At 50.4% G+C, this 20,462-nt stretch overlaps 2 long non-coding RNA genes across 2 annotated transcripts; one reads left to right on the forward strand and one right to left on the reverse strand.

Annotated features, from left to right (window-relative positions):
• The first annotated feature begins 1,411 nt into the window (after positions 1 to 1,411).
• Positions 1,412 to 8,359, forward strand: LOC148002314 (uncharacterized). The gene is made up of 2 exons (XR_015634796.1): positions 1,412 to 1,830; positions 7,615 to 8,359. It is a non-coding gene; the product is annotated as an uncharacterized LOC148002314 (long non-coding RNA).
• LOC148002315 (uncharacterized) lies at positions 6,479 to 9,399 on the reverse strand. The gene is made up of 3 exons (XR_015634795.1): positions 9,241 to 9,399; positions 6,838 to 7,137; positions 6,479 to 6,735 (listed from the first exon to the last, which is right to left on the reverse strand). It is a non-coding gene; the product is annotated as an uncharacterized LOC148002315 (long non-coding RNA).
• Between the last annotated feature and the right edge of the window lie 11,063 nt (positions 9,400 to 20,462).

A 20,462-nucleotide genomic window follows, 5' to 3' on the forward strand; every position in this document is an offset into this window, starting at 1 on the left:
GGGAAGCAAGTCAGTAAGCAGCATCCCTCCATGGCCTCTGCATCAGCTCCTGCCTCCTGACCTGCTTGAGTTCCAGTCCTGACTTCCTTTGGTGATGAACAGCAATGTGGAAGTGTAAGCTGAATAAACCCTTTCCTCCCCAACTTGTTTCCTGGTCATGATGTTTGTGCAGGAATAGAAACCCTGACTAAGACAGTGGGGCTTCTCTTCTGCACTTGGGAGCCTTCCAGAAGCCTCCTGAGAGGGGTTATTGTGAGATGCTTCACACCACCTTAATCTTGATGGTGCTCCAACTGACCAGCTCCTTCTCTTCCAACCCCAGCTGCTGAGTCAATGGCCTGGTTCTCTTGCTCTAAAAGTCAGTCATCCCTGGAGCCCTTAGGAGGAATGGACCAGAGGGTGAAGGCTGGGCAGAGCCCCGGTGACTTGCAGCCTGCCTGCCTGTCCTTTCATACACAAGGCCACTGTGCGTATGAAAATCCCAGGCTATCTAAGCAATTCCTCTTCCTTGTGGACCCAGGACTAAGGGCATGAAACACATTTTCCCTGGCAATGAGTGTATTTTGGTGGGAACTTTGAGCACAGTCGAGCTGTCTCGTTCCCCTGTGGGGGCATCTGCCACTGAATATTTTACACAAGGTCTGAATGAGTTCAGGATTAATAGAGCCAAGACACAAGAGGGGCTACAAAGTTAGAAACTGGACCCCCTCTCCTGCCTTTGTTAATTTTTTAAAATAAGAATTTTAACCGGCCTGGCATAGTGGCACACACTTGTCTTCTCAACAGTGGGGAGGTAGAGACAGGAGGATTACTGCAAGTTTAAGTCTAGGTAGGGCTACATAGTGAGACCCTAATCTTAGACACCACCACCAAAAAGACACCTTTCCATGATAACAAAAGAAATTACCACCAAACAGAAAGGACAGCAGTGATTCTGGGGTTCCAACTTACATTTATCTAGGATTCCGGCCAGGCTCATTATTCCTGGGCCTTTCTCTCCCTCGTCAACAAGTCTCTTCTTGCAGCCAACACTGCCACGCTAGCCCACCGTTTTCCATCCTCTGTAGTATCCCAGGCTGCTGGGGCTCCAGCCTGCACAGCACTCATCCCCAGTCCTGCCCTACAGAGTCACGGTCTGAAGATAGCTTTCTGTAACTTTAATTTTTTTTCAAAACCTATTTTTTTTTCAAAACCAATTTTTAGTGATGGTTCTTAAAGGCTTTAACCTCCATTGTAGCCCCATACCCACCAGAGGGTGGGAAAGTAAAGGATACGGGGGAAGCGAACCTGTTTAGAAAGGTTCTTTAGAGCAATACCCATCTGTGTTGTCTGGAAATCTGACGACGTTCACAGTTCACAGGTTGGCAGACAGCGACAGCGGGATCCACTCCCAAACAAACACTTCTGGGTTACACCAACAGTCCAGTGTAGTGGAGTCCGGATAGCAAACACCAATCAGCAGCAGGGGCACTACACAGCAGAGTCAGCCAGGCCTCAGCCTCACAGAAGTCTGCAGCAGGGACCTGCAGGGGCACCAGGAGAAGTTCTCCGCTCTGCCTTTCACAGGGAATCGAAGATCAGTGAAGAGGAGAGACCAACAACCCTTGCACAGCTAACTCTATAAGCAAGCCTTGCTCAGCCTCCATCACCGGCTGTCTGTCAAGTCCTATTTATACCCTCCAAGCATCACGTGTCCTCCACAGGTCTTGTCTCAGCTTATGCATCTGTCTCAGCTGACATTACTCTGCCAATCAGGCAAGAAACCGCAGCACACCACCACAAGTTTTTTGGTGCGCTTCTCCCTATGGAGTCCGGACAAAAGCAGTTCATGTAAGTAATGTAAGGCGGCTCATGCTCGTCCAGCGGTCCTGAAGCTTCCAGAAAACAGCGGGGTAGAGGGTGGGACACCCCACTCCCGTGCCCTCTCCTCAGACAACAGGAGTGCCCCTTCGCCCCTGCCAGCCTAGTGAAGGCGGAAGAGATGCTGGCGAGGAAATGGTGGATGATGCGGGAGGATGAGGCTGTGCGGGACGCACAGCATCTACCTGGAAAGGAAGTCCCTTGGAAAGCCCGAGGGAGCTGCGGCCGGGGACACTGTGAGAATATGCTCGCTCGTTGCCTGGCAAATTTACATAAAGCAAAGCATGCTGGGGATGTGGCTCAGGTTGCCACGACAGCAGAAAGGCCCGATTCCCAGAGCACGTACATACATACACACGTACGTACACACACACACACACACACACACACACACACACACACACACACACACACACACACACACACACACACAGACAGTCTCCAAATTCCCTTGGCCAGCCAGCTTAGCCAAATCAATAGGTTCCACGTTCAGGGAGAGACCTTATCCTAGGCAAGTGCTCTACCGCTGAGCTAAATCCCCAACCCCGAGACCTTATCCTAAATGGAATCCAGTCGTGGCTTGTGATGGCTCCCACAACTACAGGGCACGGCACCACTTGCCGAGGCATGCACTTCTGGCTGTCACACATCACACTGCCTGGCCCGGCCGTTGATAGTTGTGACGCTGAAGTGACAATGGGGACAGGGTTGAGTTTCGAGGTGGGTATGGTGCACATTAGCCTGGCTTCTTGCCAACACCTTGGTGACTTATGACACGGAACACCAGACTAGTGTTGCCCACTGCCAGTCTGAACATATAATACTGTTCTACCAGGTCGGCTCACGCCTGCTCCTGTACGATCTCCGCTTCGTCTGCAAGATCCTGTTACCAACAGAAGGGGTAGATGAAGCAGATGGGGTTCATAACCATTCAGGGTCCCATTGGGTCAGAGTCTAAGGTTCCTAATAGATCCTTAAGCCTATATCACACGCCACACAATGTCACCCAGGAGCCTCTGCCCTCTGGAACAACTGAGAGTCCATGTTTTCTGCAGTTACACATTGCTGAACTGAGCCCATCATAGATGCCAAGGGGTTCATTGTCACAACTGAGCTCTGCTAGATTGCATCTCCAGGGCCCCCTTTCTTATAGGACACATGCAAACACACCCAGAAACACACACACACACACACACACACACACACACACACACACGTGCAGGGAACACTCCTATACCCCTGTCCCATCATGCTGTCTCTGTTGACAGATGCTAAATTGAAGTAGAAAAAACTTGGAGAAAATAGTTTCAAGCCTCGACCTACTTCAGGTTTGTACAGTGATCCAAGGCGATTAGGCTCACCCATTGACCCTTAAGATTCTGGAGCCAGGGTTTCTGCATTCTCTCTCCTGCGTTTCATGATTTTCCCAGGTCTACAGTGGGTGGTGATGTTGAGTGGGGACTCCTGGATCCTTCCAGTCCCTTCTCTGGCAGGCCACTCCCTGTGTGAGTCACAGAGTTCCTGAGATTATCCTTAGGGGCCAACCCTGAGGCTGCTGAAGTGAGCCCAGATCAGTGCAACAGGTCCCTGGTGCTGGCTGGCACCATGAGGTTTTGATTGGTGAAGCAAGCTGGGGCTTGGAACAAAGGCCTTGCCAACCTGTAAGGACGGAGACTTTTGGAGGGTAGGGGTGACAGCTACATAGACTGTTAATTATTTTAAATTTAAAAAAGTATGTGTTAGCTAGGCAGTGGTGACACACACCTTTAATCCCCAGGATTTGGGAGGCAGAGGCGGGTGGATCTCTGAGTTCAAGGCCAGCCTGGCCTACAGAGTGAGTTCCAAGACAGCTAGCACTGTACAGAGAAACCCTGTCTCTCTGTCTGTCTCTGTCTCTGTGTCTATCTCTGTGTCTGTCTGTCTCTGTCTCTGTCTCTCTTTGTGTGTGTGTGTGTGTGTGTGTGTGTGTGTGTAAGTGTAAGCCCTTGGTCCTATAGAGCCCAGAAGACGGTGACAGATCCCCTGGATCTGGAGTTACAGACAGTTGTGAGCTGCCATGTGGAAGCTGGGAACTGAACCCTGGTCCTCTGTAAGAATGGGCAGTGCTCTTAACTGCCAAGCCATCTTTCCAAACCTACTTCTTTCTCCTTTCTCTTTGCCAGCATAGTACCTGGGCTTCGAATACACTAGATAAATGATCTACTCTTAACCTACATCCCAGCCTTCTGAGGAGGATATTTTTGTCTTGTTTTGTTTTTAAGTTCTCCTGTCCTTGGTATTCAGAATTTATTGTTTCTTTAGTGAATTTCTTTCTTCTTTTTTTTCTGGAGCTGAGGACCGAACCCAGGGCCTTGCGCTTGCTAGGCAAGCGCTCTACCACTGAGCTAAATCTCCAACCCCGTGAATTTCTTTCTTAAAATGCATTTTATCTAAAAATCTTTCTTAAGATTTATTTCAGCCAGGCATGATGATGCACACTTTTAATCCCAGCACTTGGGAACCAGAGACAGGCAGACCTCTGTGAGTTTGAGGTCAGCCTGGTCTACAGAGTGAGTTCCAGGATAGCTGAAACTCAGTGAAACCCTGTGTTGAAAAAACTATTTTATTTCATAATTAATTATGTACCTGTATTTATATTTGAGTGTAGGTGCCAGCAAAGCTAATTACAAGTGTTCACACATGCTGGGAGACAGACGAGCCCTCAGGAAGAGAAGTACTTGCTCTTAGCCTGTCTCTCCAGCCTCCTGTTTCCTGACCCAGAGGCAGACAATAGTTTCAGTCTGCCCCACATCATGGTGGGTCATCGTTCCTGTACTACCCTGGTGTTAGCAGCTCAGATTCCCCATAGCCTTAACAGGAGGGCAGTGTTTGAGTCTCTGACCTGCCAAGAATACCTAAGAATGGGCCCCCGTCACCTGTCCCTTGGTTGCCACTCTGTCCTGCTCTCAATGACACTGGCAGGTTCCTTTGCCATCCTGAGGATAGGCTTGTCTTTGTGACCTGCTGTGGCCAGTATGATAGGATGTGGTGACAGGCCTTTATCTTGTGTGTCTCTGTCGTTCTTGGGGATCCATTGGTCTGAGCCCTGGTTCACTCGGGCGCACTGCTGGGTGACTCCTGGGGTTGCCAAGGGAGACACAGGATATTGTCTGGGCCCAGTGCCATAGAAACGAAGATGCAAACACAATCGGCTACACATACTGGAACACAGCTGCCGTTTGTCACAGAGTCCCTGGGAGTAGGACATCTTTCTGGGCTTTCATGACACCTGCGATTGTCAGGCCACTGGGCATGGAGCTAAGAACCAAGTCCCCTTGGCGGGGGACAGACAAAAAGACAAGATGCTAGCTTGTTTTGGGTCCCACATGAGTGTCAGGTCCAGCAAGGGATGTACTTCCCTGACATATATTCTCTCTCTCTCTCTCTCTCTCTCTCTCTCTCTCTCTCTCTCTCTCTGTGTGTATGTGTGTGTCTCTCTGTCTCTGTCTCTGTCTCTGTCTGGCTTCAGCCTTCTGCTGCACTTCTTGGCTTGGAGGTGGGGTGTTTACCCTCCTTTCTGGGGGTCCGGGACCTTGGACCTGGAGACTGGACATGGTGATGTGGTTGGGGACCATTTTTCCTCTTTCGTGTGCACATGCCAGTGGGCTTGGCTCGTGGATCTGAATGTGTGGACTGTAGACACTGGAACTGGTCTGTTTGCTCATTTCAGTTGGAGCCTGGCATTTGTTTGTGTCCGTTCTCCCAATAAAAGACCTTTTAATTTGGGTCCCAGAGAGCTGTTTATGGCTCAGCACGTGTGCCCTGCAAAAACCCGATAGGAGCTGGCAGTCCTGCCATTTCTGCTCTCTGGTGGCCTGGTGTGGAGGACATGAATGGGTTCTGTCCCTCTCAGGCACCTCTAGCCTTGGGTAGTAGGGACAGGTCCCAGCCAGATAGGGGACTGGCTGGCTCTCTCTGGGATTCCTAGGACAATGGTGATACCTAGAGACAACTTGACTGTTTTCGGGGTCCCCTTATATTACTTTGAAGGGACTCAAAGGGACTCCCCAAGGCTTGGTTCGCTTTTCTTCTGAAAGGGGCTAAGACAGTGCCAGTGAAGGAACAGTGGTGTTGTGGTTTGCCCTGAAGTTATATGTATTTTGATGCTAATTCCACTGCCCCAAGGAGAGCTGCCTAGTCAAGGACTCAGAACTCAGGTGACTTCACCAGAACCACCTCTCCATTGAATTTGTAAAGTACTGGTGAGGGGCAGGTACAGGATAGAAGGAGGCCTATCATTGGAGGAGAAGGAAGGATGGATGGGAGAGAAGTTTGTAGGAAGAGGAGGAGACTAGGAGAGAAAGGAGGAGACAGAGAGAGAGGGGAGAAGCCATGGCAGGTGATGTTAAGATTCTGCTCTGTGTATTTACAGGTTGTTATCAATGTTCCTAAGGGATGGATGGTAGTGGGCTTTGTATGTTTAAGTGGGCAATTATATCTTCTCAATTGGGTCAAAGATTATTGTGTTGTGTGTTCTTTTATGTGAGGGTTTGAGTGTAGGAAAGTGTGCGGCTGGGATGTGTTTCCGCCAAGATATCGAGCAGATATCTTGGGGCACCGAGGTGTAGACCCAGCGGGGTAAAAGACAACCGTACTTTTTTATTTTTATATTTTTACAACACAGTGGAAACAATGTAGGGGATCCGGGGTGTGGGAAGAAGGGTTTCTCCTGTGACCCCCAAGAGCGATGGATGGAGCAGGGGTGAGGGCACACAGGTTACTGGCAGAGTGACTGGAGCACAGGAGAGACAGTCCCTGCTCAGAACCAGGGCCATCCGGACATCCCTGGAAATATTTACAGAGACATTGAAGAGGAGAGGGTGACAGAAGATGGACCTTAAAAGGAAAAGGAAGAGGATTCAGTGCAGCAGGCAGTGTGGGAGGCAGTGCAGGGGGCAGTGCAGGGGGGCAGAGGTGACAGATATCTCTTTTGCTTACCTTTCCCAGCATGCGTTAGGTGGCATGGCTCTGTGCTGTCCAATGTAGTCCCGTACCCAGGAGGGATTCCACGTCGTTCCCTTTGGAGAGGCTCCCAGAGGTCAGGAGACTCGGTCGCTGATCTCATATGCTGTCTGCCAGCAGGATTAAAAATGGATGCTGTGGTGTCATCTGGAGTCATTGACTTAGTGATAGACACGGGGTTCAAGCCACAAATGGGGTGGCATGTGCAGGTGGGATTTTTTTTTTTTTCTAGTAGCCATCGGAGTGATGTCAGGGAAAAGAAATAGGTGGGATTACCTGCAATCATAGATTTTATTCAGTCTAGTCATTCGGTATTATAATTTAATCTGGAGATTATGTATGTGTGTGTGTGAGCACCCCACTTTCATCCTTAGCACCCCTCGCCGCACTCCAAGCCCTGGCTCAGCATGCTTGATCTGTGGGGGGGTGGGCAAACACTCTGTGGCCCTATCCCGGAAGCAGTGGGCATTGCTGTGTATCAATAAAGATTTATTGACAAACACAGGACTTAGCTCTGGATAGTATGTTGCCAGCCTAAGGCAGTATGTTATTTTACACAATATCTTCAAGCCACTGTAAGAAAGATACAAAGAGTCCAGGAAAGAGAGCCTTGGAAGGGAGCCTGGGTGACAAAAGCACCACAGGGAATTTGATGAAAGTGAGGTTGCTAAATGCTAACAGGTTTTTGAGACTATTTTGGGATCTGGGAGCTGGTACCATTGATGATGAGCTTCAGGCCTCCTCTTTCTCCAGGTGACCCAATGTCAGTAAAACTCCAACAGGTCCCCAGACCTTGGCTCAACTGACGCCTTGATGGAAGTGTTATCCGGGCCTTGAAAGCCAGCAAGGAGGCATCGGCCCTCCCAACCAGAACAGAGGTCCAACCCATCGAAGTGCACAGTTCTAGGGCGGTGCCTAACCAACCGAACCTTGCCTTTTAGGTTCTGTGGTTGTGCTTCCGGCTAACCGTTCTAGTTAACTGAGGTGTGTCAACCCCAGATTGTGGTTTTTGTGCTTCAAAGCTCACCCTGAGAGAGGCCCGGGGCCAGGAGCTACGCTGGGATCCCAAACACCCAGTGTAGTCAGGTTGGACTTTCTATTAGCATAAGCATGTCTGCACGGAGCCATATTGGATTTGGGCCTAGCCGCTTTTTGACTGCATGGCTCAAAGTGACTAGGTGACTCTGGGCTGTTTGGCCACAGAGACTCACCCCTAAGATGACTGCCTTAAGTCTTAAGAGTGTTGGATGAAAGCCTCTCCCATGAATTTACGGCACAGGAAGGTAACATTCAAGGGATGCCTCAGCTCCCTTAGCAGATACCTGTTACCTCCTGAATCAACACCCGGTGTCTCCACCGCCTGACCTCTTTGCCTCCAGCTATCACTACCTATATCCACACCTCCCCCTCCTCTGTGTTTCACAAAGGTCACTCCCCCTACCTGAAAGCCTTAAAAGCTGTAACATTCACCCCAATAAACGAGACCTTGACAACAGAATCTTGCTTGGTCTCCTTCTTCTCTCGCCTCCCCATTTAGGCCCAAGGGTAGCGCCCCTTCGGGACCCTGAATAACTGGGTCCCCGCTGGTGGGGACACATGTCCACATAGTCTTCTCTGGTGGATATCTCACAACATTAACGGCTGTTCTTCTGAAGTCCTACTATGGAATCTAGGGCCTCATTCATATTGCAACTCCCAAACACCTTTCCTTCTTATTTTGAGACAGGGTCTGACTCTGTAGCCCAGGCTGGCCTTGAACTTGTAACTGTCTTACCTCAGCTCCCGATTGAGCCATCGGGCTTCACTCCCCACTGTCCCTGCCAGTCCCGCACATGAAGACCCTTCCCTGCTCACTGGGAAGGGCAGTATCCCAACTTTAAGAACCTTAACTGGCTGGGGACCTCAGGAAAACACCTAATACTGTGCAGTGAAACCCTGCTGGGGGGGCCTCCCAGGGAGGATGGCGGGTGCCACCCACCTGGCTCCTGAGCCATTTATGAAAGGTCCATGTGACACACTGGACGCTGTCCTGCTTAGTGGCTGTGCCACCTCTATAACTGCCCCCCTCTTGTCTGTGTTTCACAGGAATAGTGGAGGCCAGAAAGCCAATGAAGGAGGACCAGCACCCTATGAGCAGCCGGGCTCTGGCTAAGGCCCACCTACCACATTGCAGGAAATACACCAGGATGGACTCCAAACAAAGTGGGTGAATTGAAAGTGCCAATGCAGGGTTGGGGATTTAGCTCAGTGGTAGAGCGCTTGCCTAGCAAGCGGAAGGCCCTGGGTTCGGTCCCCAGCTCCGAAAAAAAAGGGGAAAAAAAAAAAAAGAAAAAGAAAGTGCCAATGTGTCCCAGGAAAACCTGCCGATCTGGGTCTCACCAAAGCTGTACGGATGCTCCAAAGTAACCCCCAAGTCTGAACCTCCCGGGACAGCAGGCATCTTGGGTAGGCGATGTCCCCAGTATGTGATGGCAGATGCTCTTCTCACCGCTGCAGAGAGCTCACGGCTGCCTCCTAGGAGCAGCCCTGCACATGGCTGAGGGACACAGTTCATGGGGTGGGACCAGTCAGTGGCCAGGTGGTGACCAGCCGACTAATGCCGTCTCACGGCTGTCTGCCTGTCCTGTCCTGTCCTATGTCCCTGGGACTGGGTCAAGCTGCCACCTTTCCTGTTCCTCCTCATCTCATGACCTACTTCTGGTGAACACTAAGTCAACACGTACACAGGGTCACTGCTAGCTCACATGGAGCCCTGGCACATGTGGCAGAGCAGAGGTGCCGCCGGGTGAGGCACAGAGGCTGTACCAGCTGCCGACATCCTGCTTGCCTCGGTGTGCTTGGCTGACCAGCGCATTGGATCAAGACACTTTATATTCTCTTTTTTTTTTTTTTTTCCCTCGGAGCTGGGGACCAAACCCAGGGCCTTGCGCTTGCTAGGCAAGCACTCTACCACTGAGCTAAATCCCCAGCCCCGACACTTTATATTCTCAGCTGAAGAGCTTGGGTTCCAGCAGGACCACAGGAAGTGAATCTGAAGAACATCAACAAATGACCAAGGGGCGGGAGAGATGGCTCAGAGATTAAGAGAAGTGGCTGCTCTTCCAGAGGTCCCCGGTTTGATTCCCAGCACCCACATGGTGGCTCACAACCATCTGCAATCCCAGTGCTAGCGGAGTCAATGCCCTCTTCTGGCCTCTGTGGGTACTGCATGCACACAGCACACATAGACGCAGGCAAAACATTTACACAAGTAAAATAAAAACAACAAGAAGAAACAATTGAGAATGAGACTTGTCATGATGGGAGGAGTCTGTGTTGTCAGGGAGACCATAGGGCTGCATACGCACACGTGTACATGCGTGCACATGTATGTGTATACGCAGCATAACTTTGTAGATACACATGTTCTGGGCCTCTTGCTGACAGGGCTTAGGGGAGGACTCAGGCAAGAAATGGAAAACCACACGGGGAAACTGAGTCAGGGCCATAAGGGCCAGAGCCGACCCAGGACCCTGCTCCTCCAGGCCAGGCCCCCAGCCCACTATCTCACTGTTGAGAAACTTCCCTGTGTGGCACTCATGCCACCGTGGTGAAGCCTTTGACAAATGGTCATCCTGGCCCAAACTCCACACTGCATGAGGAAAAGGCCATGTGTGGCTCTAAACCACCATCTGTCCTGAGCACTTAGTTCATCCGGGTGCATGGTAGGTGCCCAGTCACCACCTGTCAAATGAATGAAAGAAGCCCCAGGCTTCTGCACCTGCCCAGGGCCCAGAGTCACAACTATCGACACTACCTTCTGCTGTGTGATCTAGAGTTAGTCATTATCCCTCTCTGAGCCTTGGTTTATGCACCTGTGTGATAGGCAATTCTAAGTTCCTGAAAAAGCCTGGAAGAGGGTCTAGTAGATCAAGCCTGTCTCCCAGCTTTGGTCTGCTAGTGAGATGTATCAGCTATCTGCTTCTCAGTCACGCTGAGTAACAAACATCCCCACATCCAGGTAAGAATTGGCAATTGCGGGGCTGGGGATTTAGCTCAGTGGTAGAGCGCTTACCTAGGAAGCGCAAGGCCCTGGGTTCGGTCCCCAGCTCCGAAAAAAAGAACCAAAAAAAAAAAAAAGAATGTGCAATTGCACTGCAGGCCACAGCTCCAGAGCCTGACTTTCACCACAGGCTTTCTTGACCCTTGACTGTGGCTGAGGCAGGGTGGCAGAAGCCTGGGGTCACTACCACAGCCAAAGTGTTCAAAGAATGAGGTGGCCCAGCCTGAGCCCACTCGAGAAAGACATCCACCTTCCACGGCTGGCTTGGTACCCTGTAGCTCACCTCGGGCTTCCTGGTACATTCTTCCCTGAGGGAGACAATATTTTAGAACCTGAGAAATACACAGGCTACTGGGTGACATGTACCTTCTCATAATGATACAGAAATAAAATATTTAAATCCTAAGAGACCTTTGGGGACTAGTTGGTTTGTTCCTTCTAATTATCTTGGCCTAAGCTGGCAGGGACTACCCTAGATGTGGCATTACTCACCCCCAAACTACCCAGAGTGTGTGTGTGTGTGTGTGTGTGTGTGTGTGTGTGTATGTGTGTGTGTGTGTGTATGTGTGTGTGTGTGTGTGTGTGTGTGTGTGTGTGTGTATGTATGTAAGCATGCTAGCCTCCCCAGCGCTGAAGAGACAGGAGGAACCCTGGGGCTTCCAGGTCAGCTAGTCTAGTCAAATCTGTGAACTCCAGGTTCAGTGAGAGACCGTACCTTAAAAACTAAGGTGTCGGGCTGGAGAGATGGCTCAGAGGTTAAGAGCACTGACTGCTCTTCCAGAGGTCTTGAGTTCAATTCCCAGCAACCACATGGTGGCTCACAACCCTCTGTAATGGGATTCGATGCCTCTTCTGATGTGGATATAAATAAAATAAAAATAAATCTTAAAAAAAAACAAAACCAAAAACTAAGGTGTCCAGTGATTGAGGACACTGAGTATCAGTGTCTGGCCTCGACATACACGCACACACACATTCCTTTTCTTACAGTGGGAGACGCCATTCTAGATCTTTCCTTTGCACTGATGTGTCTATCACACAGCGTGGGTTTCATTTGTCATTTGGATGGTAAGTTTTACAGAGAACAGCTAGAAACACAGACAGGGTTTCCTGACACACTCCAGCCCAAGTCCTGGCCTCACCGCCATTGTCCATGGTGGTTTCTGGTTGACTAATGGGATAATGCAGAATTCTCCTTTGAGGACATTGAACCTGATGGGGCTGGGGCCTCATCTACCTCCCTACACCTGTCACCTCTACGCCAGCCATCCTGACCCTCTTCCCTGTCAGCTCCTGCCGTGGGGCCTTTGCCTGTGCATTCCTGTCCGGAATGTCATTTCTTTTCTTTTTTTTTTTTTTTTTTTTTTTTTCCCCGGAGCTGGGGACCGAACCCAGGACCTTGCGCTTCCTAGGCAAGCGCTCTACCACTGAGCTAAATCCCCAACCCCCCGGAATGTCATTTCTTGACTTTGTCACCTGGTCACCTCCTTCCATCCTCTGGGTGGGAGCTCAGACAGAAGAAAATCATACACTCTAGCTCCTCCACAGCCGTGCAGGACAAAGTGAGATGGAACTTTTGCACCCTGAGGGTCCCCAGTCCAGTGCTGCTGTGTATCCCGCACACTCCCCGACATTCCCATCTGCAAAAAGGTACGCATTTCCTGTGGCTTAATTGGCTTGCAAATCCCAGTCCAAGAATAACACAGGTAACAGGATGTCTCAGGGAACTTTTATGGACGGTGAATACCTTCCCCTGTAGCCTCGAGGCAAGGCCCCAGCACTCGGTTCTAGGTAGCTCTTCTATAAACAACTGTGTTCCTGAGGGGCTGAGGGAAAGGGGATGCCATCCTTAACCCTATGTTAGGTCGTCTCCTGGGGCCCAAGAGGAGACATATCGGGGTTGGCAAGCTTCGGAGGGAGGCCACTGTCTCAGGAGGTGGGAATAATTCAGCCACAGCAGGGATGTGAGCTGCTTTCGGTCCTGTTGGGTCCGGCTGGCTCAGGAACCAGTGCCAGGTTCTGCATTTAGACCAAGGTGCTCTTGGTACTGGTCAGGGAGGTAGGCAGAGATGACAGTTTAGCGGCCTGCTGGAAGACGCCACCCCAGCCAAGTCACAGTGGTGTGAGGCCAAGATTTTGTTTTGTTTCTGGGCTGCATTTTTAAAAACTTGTGGGGCTGGGGATTTAGCTCAGTGGTAGAGCGCTTACCTAGGAAGCGCAAGGCCCTGGGTTCGGTCCCCAGCTCCTAAAAAAAGAACCAAAAAAAAAAAAAAAAAAAACTTGTGTGTGTGGGTGTGCGTGCACCTATGTATGTGGAGGTGCGCACATGTGTGCAAACCCGTGTGTGTGTGTGTGTGTGTGTGTGTGTGTGTGTGCCAGAGGCCAACCTCGGTGTGTCCCTCAGGCATCATCCACCATAGTTTTGAGACAGAGTCTCTCACTGACCTAGAAATGTGACAGTGTTGGGGTTGGGGATTTAGCTCAGCGGAAGAGCGCTTGCATAACGAGCGCAAGGCCCTGGGTTCGGTCCCCAGCTCCGAAAAAAAAAGAAAAAAAAAAAAAAAAGAAATGTGACAGTGCCCTTTGCAGCTACGCAGCACACAACATCCAAGACTGTAGATGGTGACCTCGGCTGCAGCCCACATCCTTGGCATCTGCTGAACATCTCTAGCACTTATAGTCAGCCAGTCACAAAGTGTGTGGTGTTGCTGTGGCCATACCAAGGCACTGAACGACACGCTTAAGATCTGTTCCTTGTACAGAAAATGTGGTACATCTACACAATGGAATATTACTCAGCTATCAAAAACAACGGCTTTATGAAATTCGTAGGCAAATGGTTGGAACTGGAAAATATCATCCTGAGTGAGCTAACCCAAACACAGAAAGACATACATGGTATGCACTCACTGATAAGTGGCTATTAGCCCAAATGCTTGAATTACCCTAGATGCCTAGAACAAATGAAACTCGAGACGGATGATCAAAATGTGAATGCTTCACTCCTTCTCTAAAAGGGGAACAAGAATACCCTTGGCAGGGAAGAGAGAGGCAAAGATTAAAACAGAGACTGAAGGAACTCCCATTCAGAGCCTGCCCCACATGTGGCCCATACATATACAGCCACCCAATTAGACAAGATGGATGAAGCAAAGAAGTGCAGACCGACAGGAGCCGGATGTAGATCTCTCCTGAGAGACACAGCCAGAATACAGCAAATACAGAGGCGAATGCCAGCAGCAAACCACTAAACTGAGAATAGGACCCCCGTTGAAGGAATCAGAGAAAGAACTGGAAGAGCTTGAAGGGGCTCGAGACCCCATATGTACAACAATGCCAAGCAACCAGAGCTTCCAGGGACTAAGCCACTACCTAAAGACTATGCATGGACTGATCCTGGACTCTGACCTCATAGGTAGCAATGAATATCCTAGTAAGAGCACCAGTGGAAGGGGAAGCCCTGGGTCCTGCTAAGACTGAACCCCCAGTGAACTAGACTGTTGGGGGGAGGGCGGCAATGGGGGGATGGTTGGGAGGGGAACACTCATAAGGAAGGGGAGGGGGGAGGGGGATGTTTACCGGGAAACCAAAGAATTATTATTACGTATTAAATAAATTAAAAAAAAAAAAAAGATCTGTTCCTTGTTCTCCTGAGCAGGGGAATCAGACAGCAAGCAAGGGGACGGCGGAGTGACACCTGCTACGAAACAGGGTTGTGTAACCAGAGATGACGGCATTGGAGCAAGGTGGCCAGAGATGGTCTTTCCAGCCAAGGGACATTTGGACACTGGCTTAAAGAATGAATGGGGCTGCCTTAGTGATTAAGAGCACCAGCTTCTCTGCCCAGCGTACCTGAGTTCAGTTCTTAGCACCCAACTGCAGGCCGCTCACAACTGCCTGAAACTCCAGCTCCAGTGGACCCATCGCCCCCTTCTGGCCACTATTGGCAGTGCACTCACATGCTCATATCCACGTAGCTACACATCCACATATAACTTAAATAATCTTTAAAAAAGGGTTGGGGATTTAGCTCAGTGGTAGAGCGCTTGCCTAGAAAGCGCAAGGCCCTGGGTTTGGTCCCCAGCTCCGAAAAAAAGAACCAAAAAAAAAAAAAAAAAAAAAAGAAAAGAAAAGAAAGAAAATCATCAGGTAGGCACGCTGGCTCAAGCCTTGAATCCCAGCACTTGGGAGGGAGAGGCAGGTGAAGCCCTGTGATCTTGAGCCCTGCGATCTGATCTACACAGTGAGTTTTGTGTATGCATTGCTAACACACAGTTGTCAAAAATCACTATAATTCCTTATTGAAACGCAACATAAGATGTAGTTTGGGACAGGGAATGAAAAATAAACAAGGATTTTTGTGTCCTTCATTTTGCATGTGAGAAAGGAGAGTTTCTCTTTGGGGCCTGGCTACCAGGAAGTGCTGGGCTGAATTATTACACACTGTTACTCCTGAGGGTGGGCCTGGAGACACACTCTTTCATGGGACCTGGCATCTCTGCTACAAATATCTTTTTATTTTATTATTTATAGATGGGTTTGGTGTGTGTGTGTGTGTGTGTGTGTGTGTGTGTGTGTGTGTGTGTGTGTTTTGGGTTTTTTTTGGGGGGGGTAAGCTATTGTAAAGCCTCACTTTGGGAAAGAGTTGGGAACTGTGGATAAAGACTTTATTCATCGGGGCTGCACGTTGTATGTGTGCAAGGCCTGGATAACACAGCCTGCAGCTTGTAAAGGCAAGCGGACCCAAAGGAAAACAGGCTTGTGGTTCATTTCTGATCATTAACTCTGGGGGCAGAAAGAAAAACAGCGGTATCTGCAGGCTAATGACTCTTGGGAAGCTGATGTTGCAAGTTTGTGCTCATATGGAGACCATGTGACCCTTCCCTGGGTGATAGCTGTCCTCGCCCCAGATGAGTGACACGCGTGCTTCCTAAAGGAGAGTGGACAGCCAAAGCAAACCGACTGCTGACAGCTGGAGAAAGCTCTGTCCTCTGTGCACCATCCCCTCATGGCGGCCACCCCCCTTGTGTGGGAGGGGGTATCATCTTCCTCTCTATACGTGATTAACTGAGCCTGCTACAGCCTGCCATGGACCGTATGGATTGTAGACACACTTGAAAGTTTCCAGAGCCAGGGTGCAAGGTGACACCCCTTGCATCCAATACGCACTCTAAAACACTCTGATGACAGTTACAGGGTGGAGGGAGAGAGACCAGGAGAGGGAACCCCATGCTGTCCCTTCTGGTCACCTGTCAAAGGTGGCCACTCAGCAAGGGCAGAAGCCCGGCAGAGGAGAGAGAGCCTCCTGTGACCTTTGGTCCTGGCACCACAGGGAGGGAGCTGTGTTTAGAGACCTTTGCTCCCATGTTCTGTTCAGCTGAACCACCATAGAATTCTGGCTTCCCCACACATCCTATCTGGTAAGGAAAGACTTGGTGTCGTGATGCTATCTACCAGCGAGAAGCAGGACTAGCTCAGAAATCCACTACGGGATGTGTCTAGACCCCATCTCAGGAATCTTGCTGGTCCCAGCCTCTCACTGGTCATGCACTCTGTAGCTAACACCCAGCTCATGGCCACTGCCATGCTGGCTGCATTGGGGCTGGCCAGATCCAAGCTCCAGAATGAACAGGGGCTGGAGACAGGATTGGGGGAGCTCACAGGATACCTGGGGATCATGACCTTGTACCTTGGACATGGCCTTTTTTTTTTTTTTTTTTTTTTTTTTTGGTTCTTTTTTTTTTCCGGAGCTGGGGACCGAACCCAGGGCCTTGCGCTTCCTAGGTAAGCGCTCTACCACTGAGCTAAATCCCCAGCCCCTGGACATGGCCTTTAAGATGTGGCATTCACTGCCTCAAGGCCCCGATGTCCCATGTCCTTGGACTCCTACACTGTATGGCTGTTGGTCTATCCTAGCGAGCATATTCGGCTAAGAAGCCTATATTGTAGGGCTTCTCTTTCTCAGAGATCTCTGGAAGATGAGTGCCAACAATCTCCTCTCGCCCTTTGGGCTGGCACGGGGTTCAGCAGGCAGCCAGATGTCCCCAAACTGCAGGGAAGCAACACCACCCCCTTTTAACAGCAGCCGGCACACAAGGTCCCCAAGGGCCTCACCTCACTGCAAACAGAACTCCAGGGAGTCAAGCAGACAGGGGAAGGAAGCTGGTGACACTTTGACATCCGCTTTCCTGGACTCGATCACTGGGGACCTTTTGCATGGCGAGAGGATTCCATTCTGGTGCTGTGGTCCTACTTCAAAGCAATTCCCATGGCCTTTGGCTTGGCTTTGATCAGCTTGCAGCTGGCTCAGTCAAGCCCTTGAGTCATCTGTTGCTGGGAAGGTCGTTTGCTACCCAGATGGAGGAGGAGACTGAGAAGCGGAGGCTAGCCCACTTCCCACAGAGGGGCGGCTTCCGGTGTCTCAGCTGATATAACCATGGCAGGACCTAAAACCATCCTCAGGCATCACAAATGGTGGGTACCTGGTGCCTAGTATGTCAAGTGCATTAATCTACTCTGAGAAGGTTCTTGGAGAATATAAAGAACACCAAGCACCAGGGAAACTTGGTCACAGGAAGTGAGTCTCCCTTAGGCTTCCATGGTGATGGGCGAGGTCCACATGGTCGCTGACCAGTATGGCAGCCACCGGCCACTGTGGCTGGTGTGTGGTTGAGACACGGATCCTGTGGTTGGGAAGCAAATTATTTCCCTAAATTTGGACTTTATGGTAAATAACTGGAGTTGGCCATGGTGACTGTGTGCTCAACAGCATCACATCAGAGACAGGTGACAGAGCCCCTCAGCTTCCCCAGAAGGCATGGAGACAGTTTTCTTTTCTGCTCTCTTAGATCAGAAAGTCACTTAGAACTGCCGAGCTCACGGGGACCTCAGAGTTCGGCTGTCACTGCTTAAGTTGACATTTTTGAGGAGGGAATTAAAACAACAACAGCAACAACACCACCCTTCCCAAACCACAACAACAAAAACCACAACTTCAAATGCTTCTAAAAATGCAGGCCAGCGCTGGTTCAAATAACAATGCTACCTGTGTCCCACACCCCCACCCCACACCCCTGCCCCTGCCAGTATTTTTCTTCCTGTCTGCTGGATATTCTTGCAGTGCTTGAAGCAAATTATCTCTTGGTGGGTGCAAGGCCAAAAAGGAACACTATACAGCCCTGAAGAGGACCAAGCTACAAATGCTGGGGGTGGAGAGTGGGGAGGGGGTAATATGGGTGGGTCATAAAAAAAAGTCAAGCTAAGAAGGTAGAGGAAATGTTTGGAATCCGATACTCCAGTACAGATAAAGAGGCCAGGGGTTCATCACCCAGGCTGTGGTGTCTCGTGTCTCCATCCCTGGGGCTGCTGGTTACAGAAGTGTGTGCACCTTTGCCAAAAGCCACCGTAGGTGTCTGATGGTGGACCTTACTGTGTGAATGGCTTGCCTGTAAAAATGACAAAAATATCAAACTTTTAAGGTATGAGGCTTAAATGTCGCAGCCCCAGTGGAGTTCCCCTCCCTCACTGCAGTTCTTTTTCTTTTTCTTTTTTTTTTTTTTTGGTCTTTTTTTTCGGAGCTGGGGACCGAACCCAGGGCCTTGTGCTTCCTAGGCAAGCGCTCTACCACTAAGCTAAATCCCCAGCCCCACTGCAGTTCTTTTTCAAGTAATTAATTTTTAAATACGCATTGGTGTTTTGCCTGCATTTATGTCTGTGTGAAGGTGTAGGATACCCTGGAACAGGAGTTATAGACAGTTGTGAGCCGCCACGTGCATTCTGGGAATTGAACTCCGGTCCTCTAGAAAAGTACCCAGTGCTCTTAACAGCGGAGCCATCTTCCCAGCGCCTGCACTTATTTTTCTCCGGTGTTCAGCACGGGGCCTGCCTAGCTGCCTAGCAAGATCCAGTCTCAAAACAACCCAGCAACAATAAATTATAAAGAACGCAGGGGCTGGCAACATGGCTTGGAAGGTAAAGGTGTTGGTTGCCAAGAGTGACGCACTGAATTCTGTTGTCCTCTGAGCTCCATATATCTCCACACATAGGTACATACGTGCTCCCTCTCCGCACATACTCCAGCTCTGTAGTTCATGGCTTCTCTCTGTCCAGTGATTTCTCTCCTACACAGTTACGATGATGTAAGCCTGCCTGAGCTTTCGGGTTTTATTCCAAAGCCACTGCCTTTAGGCATGGTGGCACACACCTTTAATCTCAGCACTCTGGAGGCAGAGGCAGGTGGATCTCTTTCAGTTCGAGATGGGCCACCATCTTGGAAAGAGCCCACATACTCACTGGCCGTCCGAAATAAGCGTGAGTGGCCTTCGGAGGGTTCCAGACCAGAGTCCTCAGAGAACATCCCAGCAAGAGCTATAGCCAGCCAAGGACAGAGGAGACCTGGCATCACCCCACCCGTTAGCCCCTCAAGCTAGGCTGGGATGTTATCTTACTCAGCAAAAGCTCCCGAGAGTTCCTCACATTGCCAGCCTATACTCTGGTTCTCACATCAGGCCACAGTAACGCTGCTTCCTGTGCCAACATCCTGCTCAGGGGCATGGCTCCTCTGGGATATCAGCAGCACGCCAGCCCACCCCCAACATCCACACATACTTCCCACAAAGCCGCTTTGGGATGGAAAGCAGGCACACATCTGCCCAGTGCCAGCAATGCCCAGTGCCAGCAGGAGAGGCGAGCCAGGCCCCTGGGCGGGTTCATGCAGAGGCCTGAAGGGAACAAGGCTTCAGTGTGGATCTGGCTGGCAGGCTCCTGATGCTACGTGAGTAGCTGTGAAAACAGCCTTGTGACCAGCAGGGTACCTCCCTGCCCTCGGCTCCCTCGCTTTCAAACCGACCATGGTTTTGGAATCGGGAAATACCAGGGCCTGGCCAGTGTTGACCCAAGGCTGTGAATACAGACCCTGTGTTCCTGTGGTAGGGAATGGAGCCTTGGTGTTTATGGGGAAGCAGGTTGATGGTGCAGGCCACTCAATAGAAACTTCCAGAAAATACTTGTGCATCTGTTGGCCACTGGGCACCGATTCAGGGATATGATATTGAACACCACAGGCACTTCTTGGCATCCTGATGCGTGCATGGTGCAGCCGGATGGGAGCGTTTGGCTGGGAAGTGAACCACGGAATGTGGCTCAGCAAAGGTAAATGTCCCTGGGGAGGTCACAAGGTGAGAACCCCACAAAGAGACCTAAATGCAAGAGCAGCTAAAAAAATCGAGAACCGTACTGGGTACCTCTGATCGGAGATAGGTGGTCTGAGACACCTGTCATTCATCCAGCTGAGGCACCTGTCATTCATCCAGCTGAGGCACCTGTCATTCATCCAGCTGAGGCACCTGTCATTCATCCAGCTGAGACACCTGTCATTCATCCAGCTGAGACACCTGTCATTCATCCAGCTGAGACACCTGTCATTCATCCAGCTGAGGCACCTGTCATTCATCCAGCTGAGACACCTGTCATTCATCCAGCTGAGACTCGGGGAGCAGGTTATCAGGAGCGGGGCCAGGAGATGGACAAAGATTCCCATGAGGGAGGAGTTCAGCCTCAC

Source organism: Rattus norvegicus, chromosome 12 (assembly GCF_021556685.1).
Source record: "Rattus norvegicus strain SHRSP/BbbUtx chromosome 12, alternate assembly SHRSP_T2T, whole genome shotgun sequence".
Taxonomy (NCBI): Eukaryota; Metazoa; Chordata; class Mammalia; order Rodentia; family Muridae; genus Rattus; species Rattus norvegicus.